The 25,443-nt window shown below is 45.2% G+C and overlaps 1 protein-coding gene across 2 annotated transcripts in view; it reads left to right on the plus strand.

The window, feature by feature from the left end:
- Window positions 1-8,290: 8,290 nt before the first annotated feature.
- LOC146799914 (NACHT, LRR and PYD domains-containing protein 12-like) overlaps window positions 8,291-25,443 on the plus strand; it is a 1,343,351-nt gene continuing 1,326,198 nt past the window's right edge. For both annotated transcript variants that reach the window (XM_085620847.1, XM_085620846.1), the window contains exon 1: window positions 8,291-8,506. The gene's annotated coding sequence lies outside the window, so the exon portion shown is untranslated. The remainder of the gene's footprint in view (window positions 8,507-25,443) is intronic.

Raw genomic sequence — 25,443 nt, forward strand, 5'->3', positions numbered from 1 at the left:
CAGCATTGAGTCCTCTGTAATCCACACAGAACCTCATCTCTCTCTTGCCATCTTTGGTGTGAGGTTTGGGGACCAGAACCACTGGGCTAGCCCAGGGGCTCTCTGAGGGTTCAATGACACCCATATCCAGCATTTTGTGTACCTCAGCCTTTATACAGTCCCTGACATGGTCAGGTTGTCTGTAAAGTTTGTTCTTCACAGGCAGACTGTCACCAGTGTCCACCACATGGGTACACCAGTCAGTTTGACCAGGTATCAGTGAGAACATATGTTGAAATGGTTGTAGAACCTGTCTACATTCAATCTGCTGATGATCAGTGAGGTTGCCTCCAAAGGTCACTCCTTCAACTGAACCATCTTCAGGGTTCTGAGACAACAGGTCTGGGAGAGGGTCACTCTCTTCCTCCTGTCCCTCATCTGTAGCCATGAGCAAGCCCATGTCTGCCCTGTCAACATATGCTTTTAACCTGTCAACATGGAGAACCCTGTGGGGACTCCTGGGAGTTCCTAGGTCCACCAAGTAGGTAACCTCTCCCTTCTTTTCCAGGATTGTATGGGGTCCAGACCATTTGTCTTGGAGTGCTGCTGGGGCCACTGGCTCCAACACCCATACCTTCTGTCCTGGCTGAAACTCAACCAAGACAGCCTTTTGGTCATGCCAAGCTTTCTGTAAGGCCTGGCTTGCCTCAAGGTTTTTGGATGCCTTCTCCATATACTCAGCCATCCTGGAGCGGAGACCAAGTACATAGTCCACTATGTCTTGGTTAGGCTTTTTGAGAGGTAACTTCCATCCTTCCTTCACTAAACACAGTGGGCCTCTTACATGGTGCCCAAACAACAATTCAAAGGGGCTGTAGCCAACTCCTTTTTGTGGGACCTCTCTGTAAGCAAACAGAAGGCAGGGTAGAAGGATGTCCCATCTTCGCCTGAGCTTTTCAGGTAATCCTTTGATCATACCCTTTAGGGTCTTGTTGAATCTCTCAACAAGCCCATTGCATTGTGGGTGATAAGGGGTGGTGAACTTGTAGTTGACACCACATTCCTTCCACATAGCTGTCAAGTATCCTGACATGAAGTTGGTACCTCTGTCAGAAACCACCTCCTTAGGAAACCCCACTCTGGAGAATACTCCCAGCAGGGCCCTGGCCACAACAGGAGCTGTAGTGGTCCTAAGGGGAATTGCCTCTGGATACCTGGTGGCATGATCCACTACCACCAGTATAAATCTGTGCCCAGATGCAGTGGGAGGATCCATGGGACCCACTATATCTATTCCTACTCTTTCAAAGGGGACCCCCACCACAGGTAGTGGTATTAGGGGGGCCTTTGTTGTGCCACCTGATTTGCCACTGGCTTGGCAGGTCACACAGGAGCGACAAAACTCCTTGGTATCTTCATTCATGTGAGGCCAGTGAAAGTGAGGGACAAGCCTGTCCCAAGTCTTGTTCTGGCCTAAGTGTCCTGCTAGAGGAATATCATGGGCCAAGGTAAGAAGGAAGCCCCTAAATTGCAGAGGTATAACCAACCTCCTGGTTGCACCAGGTTTTGGGTCTCTAGCCTCTGAATAAAGGAGCCCATCATCCCAATACACTTTATGGGTACCTTGAGCATTCCCAGCAGCCTCAGCAGCAGCCAGCTGTCTGAGGGGTTCAGGAGATGGACAGGATAACTGAGCCTGCCCCAAGTCAGCCCTGGAAGGTCCCCCTGTCCCCAGAAACTCAACCTGATCAGGTTCAAGCTCTTCAGGGACAGTTCCTTCAGGGTTCTCTAGATCATCTTCCTGGGAAGGCTGATCATCACTTGGAGGCAGGGGGGAAGGCACAGCCTTAACCCTCCTGTTCTTCTTCTTGGTAGGTGCTTGGACCATTGTTCCAGGATCCAAGACCTGTGGTTCAGTAAGGCACTTTTTGGCCTGTGACCTGGTCACAGCAAGGACATGTGGTGATATACCTAACATCTCTGCATGTGTCCTGTACTCCACTTCTGACCATAGAGAACTCTCTAGGTCATTGCCCAACAAACATTCTACTGGGAGGTCTGCACTAACCACAACCCTTTTGAGGCCAGTTACCCCTCCCCATGAGAAGTTACCAACTGCCACACTATGTGAAGTAGTGGCATTGCTGGCATTGGTCACCAGGTAATTATCACCTGGTATGTACTGTCCAGGATCCACAAAGCCTGGTGTCACCATAGTGACACTGGCACATGTGTCCCTGTAGGCTTGAGCCACTTTTTCATTTATTAAAGGAGTCTGTCTGTACTTGCCCAGGTTACTGGGGCTCACAGTCAGGGACAAATCCATGTCCCCATCACAGATCAAGACTGCCTGTGTCAGGGTTCTGTCTAAGTCAGAATCTCCTTCAGTTCCCATAGTGATTCCCACTACATCCTTTGTCTGGGGACCAACACTGCTAACAGTAGTACTGGGAGCAGGTGCCTTAGGGGCAACAGTGTTGGGGGCTTCACCCTTCTTACAATCACTAGTCCAGTGAGTTGTATTCTTGCAAGATTTGCACCAGGGTTTCTTTGGACCTTCTTTCTTCTTCCCTTTAGGTTGTTGGGACCCAACCTCGTTAGTACTAGTTTGGGGCCCTGTTGAAGACTTCTGGTCTTTGGATTTCTGATCACCCTTTTGGTCTGTTTTCTTCTGATCACCCCCTTGGCCCTGGTTCTGGTTCTTTTGCTTAACCCTGGTTCTGACCCATTTGTCTGCCTTCTTTCCCAATTTTTGGGGAGAGGTCAGATCTGAGTCAACCAAGTGTTGATGCAGTTGATGGTTCTGACAGTTATTTAAAATCTGTTCTCTCATCATCAAATTGTACAATCCTGTATAATCAGATACCTTACTTCCCAGCAACCAACCCTCCAAAGCCTTAGTGGCACATTCAATGTATTCAGACCAGTCCTGAGTCTGTGTCTTCTGGGTATCTCTGAACATTAACCTGTACTGTTCAGTGGTTAAGCCTAACCCAACAACTAGGACACTCTTCAGGGCTCTGTAGTTTCTGACATCCTCCTCCCTAACAGTGAGGAGTCTATCTCTGCCTCTACCTTCAAAGGAGAGCCATAAGATTGCTGCCCACTGGTCTTCACTTGTGGATATCATCCCCACTTTTGTAGGGGGGCACAACCTTGGACAGGTTCCTATTGTCAAAGACCCTATCTTTGTCCTTAGGGACAATGCTGCCACCAGTGGGTATAGACCCACTCTCTCTAGGTTGCCTAGCCTTGTTCAGTTTCTCTTCCATCAGGGCTACTTCTAACTCCTGTCTCCTGATCCTCAGCTGAGCTTCCTTCATTCTGGCCTCATGCTCCCTCCTCTGAGGGCTGGTCATCCCCCTTCTGGAGAGACCTTGAGAGCCTCTAGAGGCATGAGAAGCATTAGAGTCACCTGAGTGATTCCTCTGCCTCCCAAGCCCCTGGTTAAGTCCACTAGGGAGATCCAATGGGGTGATCCCATTGTCAGTCCCCAGTAGCCTTAAGTTAGCTGGGCCACGTATAACACTTGGCACTGGGCTAGTTCTCCCTTCATCCCCACTACCATCTGTATCAGTACTCTTATCACTTTCATCCTCTGTAGTGTGATTCTCATCTAAGGGGTGAATATTGGAAAGGGGTACTTCAGTAGCATCTTCAGAAGGGGGGCCTCCTGTTCCAGTCCCTAAGGGGCCTAACTGGGAGGCTTTCCTGAGAGCTTTCTGATCTTCATCAGCCTGTAAAAGCTCTCTGAGTTCAGCAGAGGTAGGGTTCCTGGGCTGTTTAAGTCCCCTGATATTTGCCAACTGCCTGAGCTCATTTTGATTTAGGGTAGCAAAGATGGTTGGTGCCCTCTGGGGGTCACTCTCGACAGAGATGGGTACATTGGACCCCTCTGCCCCAGCCATTGCTCTTAAGTGTGGGTGGATGTGTTGCAACTACCTACACTTGGGTTTTCCTACTAAACCTATCTAGTAGTTGTAGTAGTAGGGTGTGCTACTCCCTTTGCTCTACAACAACTAAGTTCAGTAGAACTTAAGTATATCTAATCTTGTTTTATATGTACCTAAAGGTACCTGTATGATCTTTCAATTGGTAACAAAGAGATTACAGAGGTAAAACACAGCAAGCTCAAATCCAACCGCTGCTCACCAATGTGAGAAGTTGGCCTGGTATATGATGTTCACTAGTTAAAGTGACCACCTTGTACCATGCCAAGCAACCCTTATGGTGTGGTTGTAAGTCAACCTTTTCGGACTAGCTGCCCTAGTGGTAGCGTAGGCTAAGCAGTCTTTGAGGCTAAACTCGTTAAAGCGTGTTAAGCAGGCTGTTTTACCATATGTAACCCCCCTTTATACCAATGAAAGGACACCACACAGATATATATTCAAAATATATATGTATTTATTACTCAAAGTATCCCCTAGACTCTTTATGAGCACAGGAGCACAAATCGTTAAACAAGAAAGTATTACAATATACAGAAGTTGCACTTTATATGGATGGGCCCTGGTGGCCACTCAAACCATATACTAAAATAGTGGTATAAGTACCACGACTAGGAAAGGGAAAAGGCCTAGGGCCTCTAGAATCGCTGGGCCTACAAGGAGCTAACGTTAGTTAGTGACCAGGAGGTCCACGGGTCGCGTGTGCAGTGAGGAAAGTTACACGCGGGCTCCCATAGGTTTTCAATGGGTGCGTAAAAGTTCAAAAGTTACTGCTAGAAGGGTCTTCTGGATGGACTACGAACTTAAGACTTAAAACACAGACACTAGAGATGTTTCTCTACACTTGGGCACCGGAGTGCCAGCTTTACCTCACCCACAGGAAGCGGGTGCATAGGTCTCGAAGTGCGTCGGGTTTCGTCTATCTGTTCATTGGAGCCTGACGACAAAGATGCTGCAGGCGGTCGGTCCAGAAGAGATGCGGTGGATCCAAGGGTGGATCGGAGTTGTAGAAGACCTGAAAGCAGAGGGGACAGTGTTCACAGTCACTAGCCAGTGACCCGTGTGGCACTAGGTAGGTACCAGGCGATGTCGGGTGCAAAGAGGTGATGAGGGGTAGCTTGTCTCCGCAGCCACGTGGTCCCTGAAGGTCGATGACGTCCAGGAGTCGGTTCACGAGCTGTCCCACGCAGGCTCTCGCTGTCGGCGGTGTCGGCGACTCGAAGGAAGCAAACAAGCCTTGGCAAAGGCAGGAGTCGTGGAGAGTGAAGAAAGCTGATTGTTCTGACCAGCAAGGTCAGAGGGGCAGCTCCTTTGGAGGGCAGCAGGGGCCAGTCTGGAGCAACCAGACCAGTGTCGAAGTTTTCAAGGTTCTTCGCCAAAATGGCCACTAGCCAATGGGCCAGGGACCGGGCAGGCGCGTCGAGATGCAAAGTGCAGAGGGGCCCCACGCAGATCGTGGAGATGCTGGAGGGCTCACCTTTGGTGCAGATGCTGCTCGGATGTTGGGCTTCTCAGGACCCAAAGCACAACTTGGAGGGAGCCTCTGTTGTCGCGCTTGCAGCTTGTCGTGTGTCTTTCAAGATGGCTGGCTCAACGTGTCTCGGTGCCTCCACGGGTTCCTTCTTTTCAGGGACTGTGGATCGGGCGGTGAGAGGTCTGGAGGTCCAGGTCTTGTCGGGCTCTGGGCTCGGGCTCCGGCAGGAGGCGGCGGCAAAGCAGACATCGAGTAGCTGGTTGGTGCTTGCGTTAGCAAGATGGTCACTCCCTGACCATAGGGGAGATTTTCCTTCTGTCCTCTGTGCGGCAGAGCGTCGAAGTTCCCGTCATCTTCTTTGTAGTAAGTTGATTCCAGGATGTCTGAAGTCTTAGGACACAGCTCCTACCTTTAAGCGGATTCTAGGGGCCGGACTACCTGCTAGGTCCCTCCCTAAGGGTGGGACCAGGAAGGGGGGTGGTTACACCCCCAATCCTTTGTCCAGCTCGCCCCAGGTCTGGGGCTGGTGTGTCCCAAGACCGGTTTGAACTGGCATATGCACCGAGGCTCCTTGTGAGCCTCAGGCATGTCTGATTCTATTCAAGCCCTACCTGACCAATACACAAAATCCTGTCTGGGGTGGTGCACGCACCTCCCCTGGCAGGAAACCCTTTGTCCACGTCTCCCAAGCTGGAAGGACTCCCAGCAGCAGGAGGGCAGACTTGTGTCTGTGGTGGCAGCATCCATTTTGTGGAGCTGAGGCTATGTCTGATTTTACCCGGGTTTCAGGCACTGTACATGTCGTGTCCCTCTAGAAGGGTGGAATGCTAACCCCGTCGCCAGAATTGGCGAGGGGTTAGCATTCCAATTCGTATGACACCTTACTCGACATGTTTTGATAAAGCCAAACCAAAGATAGCATTTAACCGCGAGGTTCATAATGCACTTAAGAGTATATGGTATGACGATATCTGGAAACGGTAGAAGGAAGTTGTTCCGACCACTGCAGACAGACTCAGCTCATGCCAGAGCACCATCTCACATGGAACCAAGCACTCTGCCTTCAGGATTGTTCAGGCCTGCCATAGGGGTGACTTATAGGTTAACATGTGTCCCATTTAAGGTTAGGTATAGGTATACTACACCTAAGTAAGAGGTGGTTACACCAACTTACCCCAGCTGAGTGATCAGCCAGTTGTGTCAAATTGGTAGGCCAGGCCAGGGGTGGCACAATACATGCTTCAGCCCCTGGTAGGCCTTAGATACACCAATGCCCTGGGTACCTAGTGTACACTGGTACAGGGGCTCACAGGGTGATCCAATTCCAATTGGTTATGCGCCTATAGTGCATAGTGTCAATTTAGTAGAGAGAACAGCAGGCTGGGGGTCTGATTAGCAGGCCCACAGCCTCAATATGTCAAAAACCAGTGAAGCAAAAAGCAAAAATTTGGGGTGACCATAGGATAGCAGACCCTACTCTCCTACAGCATTGAAGCGTCACACACAAGGCATTGAAGCGTCACACATAAGACATTGAAGCGTCACACACAGGGCATTGAAGCGTCACACACAAGGCATTAAAGCGTCACACACAGGGCATTGAAGCGCCACACATAAGACATTGAAGCGTCACACACAAGGCATCGAAGCGTCACACACAAGGCATCGAAGCGTCACACACAAGGCATTGAAGCGTCACACAGAAGGCATTGAAGCGTCACACACAGGGCATTGAAGCGTCACACACAAGGCATCGAAGCGTCACACACAAAGCTTCGAAGTGTCACACAAGGCATCGAAGCGTCACACACAAGGCATCGAAGCGTCACACACAGGGCATTGAAGCGTCACACATAAGGCATCGAAGCGTCACACACAGGGCATTGAAGCGTCACACATAAGGCATTGAAGCGTCACACAAAAGGCATTGAAGCGTCACACAAAAGACATTGAAGCGTCACACACAAGGCATTGAAGCGCCACACACAAGGCATTGAAGCGTCACACACAAGGCATTGAAGCGCCACACACAAGGCATTGAAGCGTCACACATAAGACATTGAAGCGTCACACACAAGGCATTGAAGCGCCACACACAAGGCATAGAAGCCAAGGCATCGAAGCGTCACACACAAGGCATCGAAGCATCACACACAGGGCATTGAAGCGTCACACACAAGGCATCGAAGCGTCACACACAAGGCATCGAAGCATCACACACAGGGCATTGAAGCGCCACACACAAGGCATTGAAGTGTCACACACAAGGCATCGAAGCATCACACACAAGGCATCGAAGCACCACACACAAGGCATTGAAGCGTCACACACAGGGCATTGAAGTGTCACACACAAGGCATTGAAGTGTCACACATAAGGCATCAAAGTAAAACACTTCGCCACACCGAAGCCATGTAAATGTCACACCTAAAACTGAAAGATTGGCAGCTGAGCGCGGGTACAAGAGAGGTGTTCACCATCCTTCCTTCCAGGTGATTCTGGTTCAGATAAAGGATGAAGCTCGCGGATATGTGCGCTGCATAGTGACTTGTGATTATGAACAGAGAATAAGAAAATGCCACTAGGCACCAACTTTCCTGCAGCTAGAAGCAGAGCGTAAGTCTGCTTAAACCGAGCACAGGCTTCCGGAAGGGCGCGGCACGCCGCATTCCAAGCGGGCAGAGAATGCCCCCTAAACGTCGCACTTCGGCAAGAGTTCATTGTTCTGCAACAGTATGCATCCTATTACTGAGAACCGAGGAGAACGGATGGGGCGGAAGGCCGGATGAAGGGGGATTTCGAGAGACGACCATGAGCAAAAATGAATTGTTTATTTAATTTCCCCTCAACGTCGCCTCTCGAAACCTCCCTCCACCCGGACGCACCCGGCCCCACCGCCCCATCGTTCTTACCCACCGGGGCCGCAGGGGCAATCCTCTCGGTGGCACTAATCGGAGGAGAGGTGCGTGGCAGCTCGAGGTCCAGCAGGCACGCGCAGCCCGGCGCGAGCCAAGCCCCGTCTCGCGCCGAAAGCAGAGGTGAAAGACGCCACGCGCGTCAGTCAGCAAGAAGTTGACCCCCCAGCACTAGCGATAGGGGCGCAGAGGTAAGCGCTATAGCTATAGCTCGCGGATGGCGAGTAACGCGTCAGTTTGCCATGATTTGTAGTCTGCTCGTCACCAAAATATGTTCCATTCAGCGAGAAGCCAAGGGTCATCAGTTTGGAAGACTAAAGTCCTTTAATCCAAAGTGCACAGACAGCACAACACAATACATGCCAGCAGACCGACTTCTGGCAGCAGACCCCTTATTTTCGCAGCCAGAGGTTTAAATTGTATTTATAGGGCGCTCACGAGGGGGGTCTGTTTAGTAAGGTTTAACGCCGTGTTTGCGTCACAAAAGTGACGCAAAACGATGCGAAATCTTTTTTTTATTTTACTTTCCAGCGTGAACTTGTTTAGTGCTGGTAAACACTTTAAAGTAGCGCTGCATTGCATTACTTGGCGCCAACGGAGCATACCAACCATGGGTGGTGCATGGGCGATCATTTTATCGCCTGCCTTGATAATATGCCCCCTCATTTCTGTAAATATGGCGCTCTCCTGCGCTCTCCTTTTCAATAAATCTGCCCGAAGTGTCTGTAATTTATCCATCTCCAGCCTTAAATTCTCTCTCCACTTCATGCAAGCCATTAGGGGAAATGAAAGACACACTTGTTTTCCATCCCCAACCCCCTATCTTATGCATGTCATTTAGGGGTCGGCAGAAGGGGCAACATTGCCCCTTTGTGACCCCTGGCCTCTGTGATGGCACAGGCTGTGTTGTGCACTGTTCCCTTTCTGCAGCTCAGACTGCAAAATCAGGCAATAAAGTTAGGGGTGCTGAAACAAATACATACAACAGATTATAGAACTCAAGTACGAACTTTCCCACACCCAGCATCCCGCCGAGATTGGTAACGTGTTACTAGTACTCGTCTGCGGTGAGAGATGTGTAAACTGGTTGCGGGCTTGTAATGCAGAAAAGGTGTTTTTTTCCAAACTCCAATAAAAATTTCACTAAATGATGCTTTTAGAATGAAATGTGGTTTGCTGGTAACCGGCAATAATTTTATACATGCAAGCCTGCAATTCTGATAAAAAATGTCTTGTGAGAAAAAGACTGTAAAGTGGTTCAAGTAGAAAAAGTTTCTCAGTGACACATTTTGTCTGCTAGCGAGCCTCCTATATGCAAAAAATATGAAATTGCACATTCCATAATTTTGAGATATGTGTAATACAAAATGCGAAAGCTTTGCAAATTTTGTTTGCATAATTAAAATCTCCGTGATGCCTCTTGGAGCCACAGAGCAAAAGCAAATTGTAAGATGCCATGTGCTCAGCTGTCCAGCAGTTTTATATATTTCTTTTTAGGAAAGGGAAATGTCAGAGGCCACAATGCTGGGCTTTATCCTGTTTTGGCTTGTTAGTCCTCATGGGACAAGAGTTGAGACAAATTTAGGCTTCCTGCCTAAGCCAGTCTTATCCTCAGTATTTGCATTTTAATTCAGTGTTAGGATTTTTGAGGGCTTTTTGTCAGCGATAAAAGTAAGGCTGGGAAAGAGACGGATGCAGGTAGATCTAATCGCTAATACTGAATCGGATCCATGAATTGAGCCAGATCCAGTGAAATTAATTTTGTTAATGTTATGTTAATATTTTTTATAGTGCGTGCGAATGCCAAACGGCGTCTTGGCGCAAGTGTCAAAATTGAACCTAAGGAACACTTTGTCCTGGTGTGCTTCGCCACCATGAGGGCTCATCGAGCAGTCTTGACACTGTGCGTGCTTTGCGTGTAGAGCAGCTAGCTGCTGGGGGTGAGAGATGTCCCTCTGTTTCAGTTCCTACTGTTTGTGTCTCATCCATGCCGAGAGTTATGTATACCTTGAGGCTAATGTCAGTGAGGAAACAAAGCGTTTTAAAGGCACAATGGTCCCTCAACAGAACATGCAACAGTAATATAATAGCAAAAATGTAAATCGTTTTTATTTACACAATATCAACAAATGGGTGGGTGAAAACACAAGCGACAGACAGTCAAATTGAATAGGAGACTCAGGCATTAGTATGTGACAGAAATCAAAAAAATAGATCAGTCATAATTCAGAACTGTACTTCTGCCCTTATGCACGTTACTATCAACATTACAGTAGGGTTGACGTTTCGATCCCTACATGATCATAGGATCATCAATAGGACATTTAAGAAAACATGCCTGAGAGTAAAATACGCAGTAGGAAACAAAATTAACTGAAAGAAAAGAGGTGGGAAAAGGCGAGAGAACAAAAAGAACGATCAAGTGCCAAGCGGTGGGAGGCAGGTAAACACTTCCTTAGTCCATACTGGGGCTTGGGTGCAGGCTTGCCTGAGTCCCATGCGAGTGTTGATGGACCCGGGAGGGATCCACTGAGGTGAAAATGAAAATGCGGAACAATCAGCAGTAAGGTGCAATGGTCGAGCTGTGAGTGCGGGCGAATCCGAAGAAGCCGGTCTTACCAGTGTATGCCTGCTCGAGGGCAGGCAGGGTTAAAGGGAGCAAATTACGATGAGGAAAAGTAGTGCAGAGAGTGTTGGGGGAAAAGGGGAAAAATACGGGAATGTCAGCAACCAGCCCGTGTGGGCAATGCGATTACCAGAAATCAACAAGCCTGAGCACTCCAGGCGTCACCGTAATGCAGGCGGCCGTGCTGGGAGGCAATGAGTTTGCCGCGCAAGCCGGTCTTAAATAAGGGGTTTGGAAATCGAACAAAGACCAAGCAAACAGTGCCCTTTACAAGTATTGGGGACTGGTGGCCCTATTAGAAGTGGGCGATAGACGCGAGGTGCTCTAGCAGACTTCTCTGGCTCCTGATGCAACGAAGACGAAAGGCGCTGCGAGTCCGCTTTCTGCGCCGGCAAATGGCGGAGTCAGTAAGTGTTGCTTTTTCTTGCTGAGTTTCTATTGGTGCATTTTCTTGCGCTTGGCTTGCCCACGGTCTTGCTTATTTGACTAGTGCATGTTAGCGGTGCTGGGGATCAATAATTGAGCTATCAAGATTCCTGCCACAGATGCACATGCCTCAGTTTGCGTAGCGCCGTGCACAAAAATCATCTCATTTTAATACTTGTAAACTTCCAATATGCAAGAGGGCGCTATGTTCAAGCAAAACGTGCACATATGTAGCCACGCGGGTCCAGTGGCGCTGCGGAAGCTCGGGTCAAGCACAGTTTTGCACTTCTTTGATTAGGGGGCAGAAGCGGTGTTGCTGCACCTCTCATGAACGACTAGGCTCTGTGGCCCGCGTCGGATCCTTCCGAAATGTGCTATTTCGTTAACTTGCTTTAACTACTGACACAAAAGCCACTCTCACAACTGCACCAGCATTTATTTATGTTAATGCACATCTCTGTATTCGTTGCTTGTGGGGCGCACAGTGAGCCCCCCACAAGGCAAGTTCTTCCAATTCATGTTACAAGTGTTGCCAATGAGATCGATATTATATGTGATTATAAACTGTCCTGGACATAGCACATGTGATGAAAAGTGCATGTTTTGACACGAGAATCCCCAAAGTGTCTGGCGCGCTTGAAGTGTGCCCATCCTAATGCGGCGCTACAACGTTTCGACTGGAAATAAGCCGTTATATTAGCACAGGGATGACCAATCCCATGGGGAGGAACCATCGCATACCGTACGACCGCACAAGAAGCGCGCAAGACACCATCACCGAGCGGGTAACGGAGGACATCGTTGGTGGTAAAAATGAGACGTCGTTCTTTCTCTGCATTTCTTGTCATGGAAACGGGTTTCTGTGTCACTGATGCTGTAAAACTGCACCACCTAAGCAGTTTCACAGCTAAAGTAAATCCCTAAGTAAGTGTAAATATATAAGAACTCGTAAATGACATCCCTTAAATATAATACATTGGGTTTCTCCCTTATGTTAGAAAGTACGATGATTTGGGGTTTGCAGTTCTATCAATTGTAAATGAAAATAGGCCACATTCCAAAGAGACAAAACAGGAATATGTTTATTTTTTGCATCGAACGAATGAAACCGAATTTGTGGTTTTTTTTTTTACCCTACTAACATATTTACTCTCCCCACTCTTCGTGTTTAATTTCAAGTCCCCACAGTACATCTATATTTGAAATACATGGAAAGATAATTTTTGAAAGCGTGCACATTTTGTGTACAGTAGCTGCCTTCACTTACTAAGCTCAGCTACAAAATGGCAGCCAGTCCAGGGAGAGCTCAAAATTAAAAAAAAACAAATTACAGTTCTCCCGTTGAACAAATAGCATTCCAGGCCTTTTTATCGCAGAGCTTCAATATGACCTTCTTTAAAGTTTTCTGGAGGTGCAGCAGCGCCCACGGCACCCATACTCCCAATGCCACTGTTGCCACAAGTGTTGTGGCACTTAAGGATACCTTTTGTCAACTGTGGACTCTCATGATCCGTTGCAGTGCGCATGCCACGGGCCCTCTAGTGCTCCTCCTGCAGCATGTCAGCGTTTCCTTTTCCCTTTCTCCTTGTTAATTTTTAACATTCCACCCTCAGCGGGCGATGGAATGCTCTGATAGCCCTGTGGCCATTCTACTTCCGGTGTTAGCAGTTAAAGGGCCCTGTACTTCGGAAGAGGGCCTTGCAACAGGCATGGGCTAATGTATCCATACCCTGCTGTACATAATAACTCTATTGCTAGCCGCCGAGGAGCTACTTCCTTTTCAAGGCACTGAGCTCCGAGTCGACCTGCGGTATCACTTCAATGTACAGCAGAAGCTATGCTATTCCTTATAATACATTTCGCACCTTCCACCTTCCTCAAATTGCTTATAATTTTGGCAGCTTGCTCTTTAATGCTCATTGCAGAAAAGAATATTAAAAGCAGAAAGTGTGGTAACAAATTAAACAGATCAAAAAGAAGTTAGTCATGAAAAAAACACTAGAATCAGTTCAATGCAAGTCAGATTAAAACAAATGCTGTAGCTCAGAATGTGGAGAAGCATTCAGAGATTCCGCCTTCCCTGTAATGGCCTATATATACCATAGGAACAATAAACACGTTTTCATGAACTCCATTCTGCTGATTTTTTTCTTCTTCAAAAGAAGGAAAAGCCAGTTCCTGTTTTCCTTGTTAAAACAACAGCTGTAATTGTGTTCCATGTCCATGACTCGCCTCTCACTCCTGCACTATGGAGTCAGAAACCAACTGTAAACCCTCATTACATTTAAGGAAATATGTCATTCCTTTATTACAGATGACTACATATGTTACACATATATTACAGGACATATCACATAGTACCTGTTGTGTATTCTTTTTATTACACTACATTTTTATTTTCCGACAGCTTAAAATGCTTCTTCCTGAAAAGTGCAGCCAGCAATGGGCATCCATTGGAAGTGGAATGCTCGGCCTTTGTTTTTACAACAATTTATTTAAGAAAGTGAAACAACTGTAATCAGTGGCAAGGGCCAGGGGATTTAAACGATTCTGTGGCTGCAGCATTCACAGCATAATTATGGATTCAAGAGGATTGCTGAATAATTTGCATATTTCCCCAAATGGTTCTTTCAATTTCAAACGGATAACAACAATACTGATGAGAATGTCCTACATAATTTGCATTTTTCTTGCCATGTATTTTAGATAACCTTGCAGTGTAATAAGGTCCTTCATGCAGCATAATCCTAGTACCCCTGATGATGTTAAAGCTCTACAAAGTGGTTAGGTGGCGGTCAACGTTATGATGATAAGATCTGTATTTTACAGGCAAACTGGAAATAATTCATGGCTCCTGAAATATGGACTTTTATACCACTGCATATTGTGCAATAAAAGTATCAAAACTGCATCTGTGCTCGAAATGTTTATGTATGTATGTGTATATATATATATTGTTTATATATATATATATATATATATATATATATATATATATATATATATATATATATATATATATATATATATATATATATTACCTACTGGCGGTCGCCAGTAGGTAGTTATAGTTAGGACCACGTTTCCATAGGAAATCCGCAACATTCTATTTTGAATAACTTTGGCGCCGGTCGACGAATCCTCGCGAATTTTTCAAAATAGGTGGGGCGCTACGCTCCGCTCCTACCCTGAAAGTCTCGGGGGGATTCGTCAAGCGGGGGCTGAGATAAAAGGGGGGTCCCAAAATGCGTTTTTCCCATGCATTTTTCCATAGGACCTTTAGACAGGGCTACAGCCCGAACGTCTGAACATAATTACTAGAAATTTGGCAGTGAGGTAGTCCTCAGGTCAAGGAAGTGCCTTTTGTAGGTTTTGTGTAAATCTGTTCAGTAGATTCTGAGAAAATAGCCTTTAAATCAATATATATATCTGAGCCAGCTTACGGTGCGCTTACGGTACGCTTACGGTGGCGTGCGCGAGCGCGATTCTGATTGGCTCTTAGATCTAAGTAAACATTCCGCTAACTATAACATGTGTGAAACCTATGGTTTTTTCAGTGAATTATATATATATATATATATATATATATATATATATATATATATATATATATATATATATATATTCACTGAAAAAAACCATAGGTTTCACACACGTTATAGTTAGGAATTAGCATTTAAAAAACCTTGCAAATTCACTGAAAAAACCATAGGTTTCACACATGTTATAGTTAGCTGGACATTTTACTGATAAAAAACCAATGAAATTCCCCCGTTATAGTTAGTGCAGGCAACTATAACTCACGCGACCGCAATCCTCTGCTGATGCTAATACTGTATTTAGACACTTATTTGCCCATGTCTTCTTCCATTAAATTTTAGCTATACATATATTACAAAATTTTTTTTTTCATAAAGACACATATGTCATCAGCAGAGGATTGCGGTCGCGTGAGTTATAGTTGCCTGCACTAACTATAACGGGGGAATTTCATTGGTTTTTTATCAGTAAAATGTCCAGCCAACTATAACGTGTGTGAAACCTATGGTTTTTTCAGTGAATTTGTACGGTTTTTTAAATGCTAAGTTACTTTACGCCATTCGTGGCGTGCGCGCCCACTTAACGCAGTTCGTTCCGTGCGCGCACGGTGCGCTTCGCGCACCGTGCGCGCACAGTGAGCACGCGGTGCGCTGCCCACGTTATGCTGGATGGGCCATGTACGCACGATGCGCTTCGCGCACCGTGCGCACATGGAGGACATATTATGCGCTTCGTTGTGTAAGGAAATCTTTTACATTTTCATTATGTAAAATAAGCCATGTACAAATGGTGCTCTTCGGTCACCATTTGCACACGGGGTGGGGAGAGTGTGGATAATTTTTTTTTTTAAATTATTTTTACCGTACGCGTACGGTAAGCGTAATCGGCGATTTTTCATTAAAAAATAAAATTGATTTTTTGGCCTGGGGGGTTCTTTGGGGACACCTTCATCAAGGCTAGGTGGTTAGGAGCTGTCTAAACAGCCCTTTTACATGTTTTTTGCCTTTGTTATTCCTCCACCCCTCAGAGTGCGAGAGAGAAAATGGCGGACGCAGCTTCCTGGTTTCGACCGATTCGAATGTTTACTAAGATCTAACAGCCAATCAGAATCGCGCTCGCGCACGGCACCGTACGCGTACGGTAAGCTTACGGTAAGCGCACGGAGCGCGCTTACAGATATATATATTGATTTAAATGCTATTTTCTCAGGATATATTGAACAGATTTACACCAAACCTACAAAAGGCACTTCCTTGACCTGTAGACTACCTCTCTGCCAAATTTCAAGTAACTCTGTTCAGCCGTTCGGGCTGTAGCTGTGTCTAAAGGTCCTATGGAAAAATGCATGGGAAAAATGCGTTTTGAGACCCCCCTTTTTTCTCGGCCCCCGCTTGACGAATCCCCCCGAGACTTTCAGGGTAGGAGCGGAGCGTAGCGCCCCATTAGTTTTGAAAATTTCGCGAGGATTTATCGACCGGCGCCAAAGTTATTCCAAATAGAATGTTGCGGATTTCCTATGGTAAGAGGGTCCTAACTATAACTACCTACTGGCGACCGCCAGTAGGTAATATATATATATATATATATAGATAGATATAGATAGATATATATAGATATATAGATATATATATAGATATATATTCACTGAAAAAACCATAGGTTTCACACACGTTATAGTTAGGAATTAGCATTTAAAAAACCTTGCAAATTCACTGAAAAAACCATAGGTTTCACACATGTTATAGTTAGTGGAAATTTTACTGATAAAAAACCAATGAAATTCCCCCGTTATAGTTAGTGCAGGCAACTATAACTCACGCGACCGCAATCCTCTGCTGATGCTAATACTGTATTTAGACACTTATTTGCCCATGTCTTCTTCCATACATTTTTAGCTATACATATATTACAAATATTTTTTTTTCATAAAGACACATATGTCATCAGCAGAAGATTGCGGTCGCGTGAGTTATAGTTGCCTGCACTAACTATAACGGGGGAATTTCATTGGTTTTTTATCAGTAAAATTTCCACTAACTATAACATGTGTGAAACCTATGGTTTTTTCAGTGAATTTGCAAGGTTTTTTAAATGCTAATTCCTAACTATAACGTGTGTGAAACCTATGGTTTTTTCAGTGAATTTGTACGGTTTTTTAAATGCTAAGTTACTTTACGCCATTCGTGGCGTGCGCGCCCACTTAACGCAGTTCGTTCCGTGCGCGCACGGTGCGCTTCGCGCACCGCGCGCCCCCTTTACGCAGTTAGTGCCGTGCACGCACGGTGGGCACGCTGTGCGCTACGCGCACCGCGTGCCCACGTTACGCTAAATGGGCCATGTACGCACGATGCGCTTCGCGCACCGTGCGCACATGGAGGACATATGATGCACTTCGTTTTGAAAGGTAATATTTTAATTTTTCGTATGTGTTATAAGCCATGCACAAATGGTGCCCTTCGGGCACCATTTGCACACGGGGTGGAGAGAGTGTGGATAATTTTTTTTTAAATTATTTTTAAAAAAAATATTTTAGTTTGTCTCATCAATGATAAGTCATGCACAATTGGTGCCCTTCGGGCACCAATTGCACACGGGGTGGGGAGAGTGTGGATAATTTTTTTTTTTTTATAATTTTTTACCGTACGCGTACGGTAAGCGTAATCGGCGAAATTAGCGAAAAAATAAAAATTCCGTTTTTGGCCTTGGGGGATCTTTGGGGACTCCCTCAACATGGCTATGTGTGTGGGAGCTGTCTAAACAGCCCCTTTACATGTTTTTGTGCTTTATATTTTAAACATCACTCTCAGTGCGAGAGAGAAAATGGCGGCCGCCGCTTCCTGGTTTCGGCCGATTCGAATGTTTACTAAGATCTAAGAGCCAATCAGAATCGCGCTCGCGCACGCCACCGTACGCGTACGGTAAGCGTACCGTAAGCGCACCGTAAGCTGGCTCAGATATATATATTGATTTAAAGGCTATTTTCTCAGAATCTACTGAACAGATTTACACCAAACCTACAAAAGGCACTTCCTTGACCTGAGGACTACCTCTCTGCCAAATTTCTAGTAATTCTGTTCAGCCGTTCGGGCTGTAGCCCTGTCTAAAGGTCCTATGGAAAAATGCATGGGAAAAACGCGTTTTGGGACCCCCCTTTTATCTCAGCCCCCGCTTTACGAATCCCCCCGAGACTTTCAGGGTAGGAGCGGAGCGTAGCGCCCCACCTATTTTGAAAAATTCGCGAGGATTCGTCGACCGGCGCCAAAGTTATTCAAAATAGAATGTTGCGGATTTCCTATGGAAACGTGGTCCTAACTATAACTACCTACTGGCAACCACCAGTAGGTAATATAGATATATATATCCAAAAGAATACACATCCTCCGTGAAGAAATGTTGAGAGGCCACCTGAGGAAAAACATGGAGACCCTTTATTTAAAACAGCACAAGCATAAGGCATTTCGGTATAATAACCTTCCTCAGATGCTGCTGCTGCTACCAGGTGTATGACTCCTCCCTCGTTTTTAAGTGTCCTGCATGACCCCATTGGAGGGCGTATTCCGACCCCAAGTCACATGGATGCTCTCTCACTGCAGTCCAACATAGACTACAGTACATATATATATATACATACATACATGCAGAACACAGTGGCGCTCGCCACGGTGTACTTCTAGTTTGGACATAGGAAATAGATTTTTTTGTTCTGGCAGTTCTTTGGTGACTCTTTAAGAAATTTTCCCAAAAAAGGTTCATCCACCTTAGTCAGCTCCTTCCTGGAAAGTTTTGGGTTGATCTGTCAAGCGGGGCTGTGAAAAATAGGGGCTTGGGGATTCTCAAAACGGAATCACACCAAGTATGACAGAAAGCTAGATCTTTCTACAGAAGGCATGCTTTTTGTGATTTGGTGAAAATCCTTACATACATTTGAGAGAAATTAAGCTGCAAAATGTATAGATATCTAGCCACGGTGGGGGGAGAATGGACCACTTGTCCTGTGCACCAGGGTCTTAGTTAACGTGGGTGGTCATCGTTAAAAAACCCTCATATACGTACACAAGCGTTGGGCGGTATATGTTGATTCTCCGCCTTCGTGTATCGTAATAGCATGATCATTGGGCTATTTTTTGTCCATATGCTAACCTCCCCTAGGAGGAAGACCAACTGGTTGTGCAGTAGTGGTCAGAAATATTAAAACGAGGGTGTGCTCGTGCTCAGTGAACTGTGATATTTAAAATAAAATTCCTGATGTCAAATCTCGTGTCCTTTATTCTTGAGATGCATGACAGGGGGAAATTAAAAAATGATCGTGCATGTAAAAAACCTGGTTATTGGTTTAATGCACTGGTAAAGGTCTGGTGTGGTCTGGTCTACATGTTTCAGCCTCGTGCAGAGTCTAGAGGCTTTCGTCAGGACCAAAAGGGTTTTAGGGGAGCAATCTTGGGCTCACCTAAAGGATTCTGGGGGTGGATATTTGTACTCACCACCTTTGTTGTAAGGAGTCAGACCAGTAGTATCTGTTCCTGCGAAAAGAAATCGTGAATATTATCACATCCTAACAACAAATTACTCGTATTTCTCCTAGATCTATGCTAGAACGATTTTCAAGTGTTATCATCCCTGTTTAAACCAATCTCGGTATAGGATTATCGTGCGCATTACTGGCGCCTTTATTACACAGAGAGGAGTGGATATTGTCAAAGGAGCTAAAAACGGAGGTTAAGCAAACGCCATATCGGCTTTCTTTGAAGTCAGATACATATTTACCAATGTATGTTAAAGCGAGCCGCTAAAGTTGTATGTCAAGTGTGTCATTATCTCTCGCATGTGTGGCTCGTTGCGTGATGGTATAAACATATTTGGTTGATGTTGTGGGGAGTAAGACTTTGATTACGTTTAAACTCGTGTGGACTCACTGTGTCGTGATTTGTCTACGATGAGTAATTCGAATAAGGGGGTCAATTACCTTTTTTTACAATTGGGACATCTTCCTTCAGGGTGTCCGTCAGTTAAATGAGAACCTTTTGCTGTTGGAGAGGGGGAGACGATTAGATTCTTTTACTCACTGTTTGCCGCTACGTAGGAAGCAGCTTCGGCGTGGCTTACCGGTTACTCTGGCAGACTCGCTTGTTCTGACTCTGACGCTGTTCCCTGGGATAACGTGCGTCCGGTTAGACTCGCGTTACATAGGCCAGCGCATGTGAAATTAAAGTAGGACTTCTCGGTCTTGGTTGGCATTTTGGTTGGCACTAATGGTTGGCATGGTTACTCTTAGTAATATATGTGATGGTGACGCGCATAGGCCAGCGTGTGTGGAAAACGAAAGTGGGACTTCTAGGTCCTGGCTAGCATCTTGGTGACGTTCCAAGGCTAATTTTTAGTATTAATAAGTGCAAGATCGTTCTTATGTAGATTTCAGTGTTCGTGGTGGAAACATATAGGTTTTGAGCTACCTATTCGTTGGACCTTATATATCCAGTGATTGAAAGTAGCAAGTGTTTATTTTTATGCAATCGTGGAAGGTAGTTGTTACTATCATTTGTTAAAAGCGGACCAGGGTATGGTATCATTCAGCCCTTCTTTGTCTGTCTTGAGACGATGGACCCAGCGTTGTTCCTTTTCAAAAAGTACGCGCTCCACATTGTGGCCTTTAAACACTAGGGTCTCTAAGATTACCCAGTGTAGGTCTTCTGAGGTGTGATTTGCTTCAATAAAATGTTTGCTCATTTGTGTTGTCGCTTTTTTGCTTGTGATATTACTTCGATGTTCAATGATCCGTTGTTTGATCTTCCGGCACGTCATTCCTATGATATCTCAGATCACATGGGCAGACAATCATATAAACCACATGAGTGGTGTTACAATTCGTGTGGTTACGTAGTTCCCATTTAAGGTTAGGGAGCAGTTGTAAGGTCTTAGTCACTTTTGTTAACTTACAAACTGAGCATGAGCCACATGGGTAATGTCCCACTACCGGACTTAAGTTCCATGCTGTTGTTATGGTTTCTCTTGTGGTTGTGATCCTAGGTCTTGTGTGGACCAAGATGTCTTTGATGTTTTTGGTTCTCCTATTGGCGAATCTCAGTTTGGGCCATTTCAGTGTATTTGAAGTTAGGATTCTCCAGTTTTTGTTAATGATTTTCTTCACTGCGTTTGATTCAGTGTTGTACGTCGTGACACATGTCAGTAGATCTTTTGGTTCTTCTCGTTGCACAGTTGATAGTAGATTCTCTCTAGGCTGATTGCGAGCTCTTTTTTGACACTTTTTTATTGTCTTGATTGGGTAATCTCTCTTCATGAGTTGATTCTCTAGACCTCTTGCTTGTTGTTTGTAATCCTCTAAGTTGCTGCAGTTCCGTTTTAAACGTAGGAACTGACTGTAGGGAAGATTGTCTCTCAGGGGTCAGGGATGGAAACTATTATAAGAGAGGATACTGTTCCTTGCCGTTGGTTTGTAATAGGTTTTGGTGTGCAGTGTGTCATTCTGGGTAAAGATAGTTACATCCAGAAAATCCAATTGTTGTTTGTCTGCTGTGGATGTAAATTTGAGACAGTCGTCCCTTGTGTTTATCCAGGTTAGGAAGTTGTTTAGTGCTTCTTGACTGTCTTCCCATATCATGAACACGTCATCTATGTAACGTCGCCAGAACTTGATACCCTTATGGAAGGGATTGTTGGAGGTATGTATGTGTTCCTGTTCGAAATTGCTCACATACAACCCTGCTACACTGGGGGCAAATGTGCTGCCCATCGATGTACCGTGGCATTGTCCAAATAGGGTCCCTTCGAATTCAAAATAATTCTCTGTGAGGGCTAATCTACAGCATTCCAATACAAAATGTCTGGGTGTATTGTAGGTCCAGTCGCATGTGAATAGGATGTTTCCAAGAGTGTTCAGAGTCTTTTGTTGGGGTAGACTGGTATAGAGACTCTCAACATCTAGACCTACTAGAAGCATGGTGTTCTCATTGTAAGTCTGTCCTTCAAGTAGGTTGAGGAGATCACGGGTATCCTTCAAGTAAGTGGGCGTCTTCTGTACCAAAGGTTTCAGGAATTGATCAGCAAATTGAGAGAGTGGTCCTAAGACGGACCCGATTCCTGACACTATGGGGCGTCCTGGTGGTGGGATTTTGTTCTTGTGAATCTTTGGCAGAGAGTAGAAATATGGGATTCTGGGTGACTTGGTTTTTAGGAAAGCAGCCTCATATTTCGAAATCCATTGGTTGATCTCTGCCTCATCTACCATTAGTTCGATGGTTCTTTGCAATCTCTTTGTGGGGTCAGAGGTAAGTTTGATGTAGAATCTATCATCTGAAAGAAGATCAGTGCATTGCTGATTGTAACTTTGTTTGGTTAGTAGAACAATGGCTCCTCCTTTATCCGCTGGTTTTATTATTAGGTTGTCTTTTTTGCGTAGTTCTTTCATCGCTCTTTGTTCCTTCTTGGTTAGATTTATGTAGGGTCTTTTGATTGTAGAACCTAGGTTGTCTACTTCTTGCATAATTGCTTGTTCGAAAGCTTGTATCTCAACAGGTATCAGATGTGTTGGTGGATTGAAGGTAGATGTGGGTCTCAAGTTTGTGTCGCTTTCTTTGGGTTGTGTCTCTTTTTCATTGAAAAAGGCCTTGAGTTTGATTTTCCTGCAGAATTCTGCTAGTTCACATTTCAATTTGAAGATGTCGAGCGGTGGAGTTGGAACGAAGCCAAGGCCTTTGTTGAGAACGCTCTCTTGGTCATTTGTAAGTGTGATTTCCGTAAGATTAACTACCAATGACTCGTCGAGCTGGTTCCTGGTTGTTCTTTGGTCATGCATAAACCTATTACAAACCAACGGCAAGGAACAGTATCCTCTCTTATAATAGTTTCCATCCCCGACCCCTGAGAGACAATCTTCCCTACAGTCAGTTCCTACGTTTAAAACGGAACTGCAGCAACTTAGAGGATTACAAACAACAAGCAAGAGGTCTATAGAATCAACTCATGAAGAGAGATTACCCAATCAAGACAATAAAAAAGTGTCAAAAAAGAGCTCGCAATCAGCCTAGAGAGAATCTACTATCAACTGTGCAACGAGAAGAACCAAAAGATCTACTGACATGTGTCACGACGTACAACACTGAATCAAACGCAGTGAAGAAAATCATTAACAAAAACTGGAGAATCCTAACTTCAAATACACTGAAATGGCCCAAACCGAGATTCGCCAATAGGAGAACCAAAAACATCAAAGACATCTTGGTCCACACAAGACCTAGGACAACCACAAGAGAAACCATAACAACAGCATGGAACTTAAGTCCGGTAGTGGGACATTACCCATGTGGCTCATGCTCAGTTTGTAAGTTAACAAAAGTGACTAAGACCTTACAACTACTCCCTAACCTTAAATGGGAACTACGTAACCACACGAATTGTAACACCACTCATGTGGTTTATATGATTGTCTGCCCATGTGATCTGAGATACATAGGAATGACGTGCCGGAAGATCAAACAACGGATCATTGAACATCGAAGTAATATCGCATGCAAAAGAGCGACAACACAAATGAGCAAACATTTTATTGAAGCAAATCACACCTCAGAAGACCTACACTGGGTAATCTTAGAGACCCTAGTGTTTAAAGGCCACAATGTGGAGCGCGTACTTTTTGAAAAGGAACAACGCTGGGTCCATCGTCTCAAGACAGACAAAGAAGGGCTGAATGATACCATACCCTGGTCCGCTTTTAACAAATGACAGTAACAACTATCTTCCACGATTGCATAAAAATAAACACTTGCTACTTTCAATCACTGGATATATAAGGTCCAACGAATAGGTAGCTCAAAACCTATATGTTTCCACCACGAACACTGAAATCTACATAAGAACGATCTTGCACTTATTAATACTAAAAATTAGCCTTGGAACGTCACCAAGATGCTAGCCAGGACCTAGAAGTCCCACTTTCGTTTTCCACACACGCTGGCCTATGCGCGTCACCATCACATATATTACTAAGAGTAACCATGCCAACCATTAGTGCCAACCAAAATGCCAACCAAGACCGAGAAGTCCTACTTTAATTTCACATGCGCTGGCCTATGTAACGCGAGTCTAACCGGACGCACGTTATCCCAGGGAACAGCGTCAGAGTCAGAACAAGCGAGTCTGCCAGAGTAACCGGTAAGCCACGCTGAAGCTGCTTCCTACGTAGCGGCAAACAGTGAGTAAAAGAATCTAATCGTCTCCTCCTCTCCAACAGCAAAAGGTTCTCATTTAACTGACGGACACCCTGAAGGAAGATGTCCCAATTGTAAAAAAAGGTAATTGACCCCCTTATTCGAATTACTCATCGTAGACAAATCACGACACAGCGAGTCCACACGAGTTTAAACGTAATCAAAGTCTTACTCCCCACAACATCAACCAAATATGTTTATACCATCACGCAACGAGCCACACATGCGAGAGATAATGACACACTTGACATACAACTTTAGCGGCTCGCCTTAACATACATTGGTAAATATGTATCTGACTTCAAAGAAAGCCGATATGGCGTTTGCTTAACCTCCGTTTTTAGCTCCTTTGACAATATCCACTCCTCTCTGTGTAATAAAGGCGCCAGTAATGCGCACGATAATCCTATACCGAGATTGGTTTAAACAGGGATGATAACACTTGAAAATCGTTCTAGCATAGATCTAGGAGAAATACGAGTAATTTGTTGTTAGGATGTGATAATATTCACGATTTCTTTTCGCAGGAACAGATACTACTGGTCTGACTCCTTACAACAAAGGTGGTGAGTACAAATATCCACCCCCAGAATCCTTTAGGTGAGCCCAAGATTGCTCCCCTAAAACCCTTTTGGTCCTGACGAAAGCCTCTAGACTCTGCACGAGGCTGAAACATGTAGACCAGACCACACCAGACCTTTACCAGTGCATTAAACCAATAACCAGGTTTTTTACATGCACGATCATTTTTTTAATTTCCCCCTGTCATGCATCTCAAGAATAAAGGACACGAGATTTGACATCAGGAATTTTATTTTAAATATCACAGTTCACTGAGCACGAGCACACCCTCGTTTTAATATTTCTGACCACTACTGCACAACCAGTTGGTCTTCCTCCTAGGGGAGGTTAGCATATGGACAAAAAATAGCCCAATGATCATGCTATTACGATACACGAAGGCGGAGAATCAACATATACCGCCCAACGCTTGTGTACGTATATGAGGGTTTTTTAACGATGACCACCCACGTTAACTAAGACCCTGGTGCACAGGACAAGTGGTCCATTCTCCCCCACCTTGATTTTTGTACTAACCATTGGAAGCTGAATGGATCACTGCTTATTTTTCCCTCCCCCCGTTGATTTATTGTAGATATCTAGCCACACAGGAGTAGCAAGGGAATAAATGGCAAAGGAAGCATTCCAATTGGCTGGTCCCGTGGGACTGGGATCTGTGACGCCACATGAAGAGAAATATTGAAGTCTCCATTTTAGAATTTGAGGACTCAGTCTCCATGTCCTGTATATTAAA

Source organism: Triturus cristatus, chromosome 8, assembly GCF_964204655.1.
Source record: "Triturus cristatus chromosome 8, aTriCri1.1, whole genome shotgun sequence".
Taxonomy (NCBI): Eukaryota; Metazoa; Chordata; class Amphibia; order Caudata; family Salamandridae; genus Triturus; species Triturus cristatus.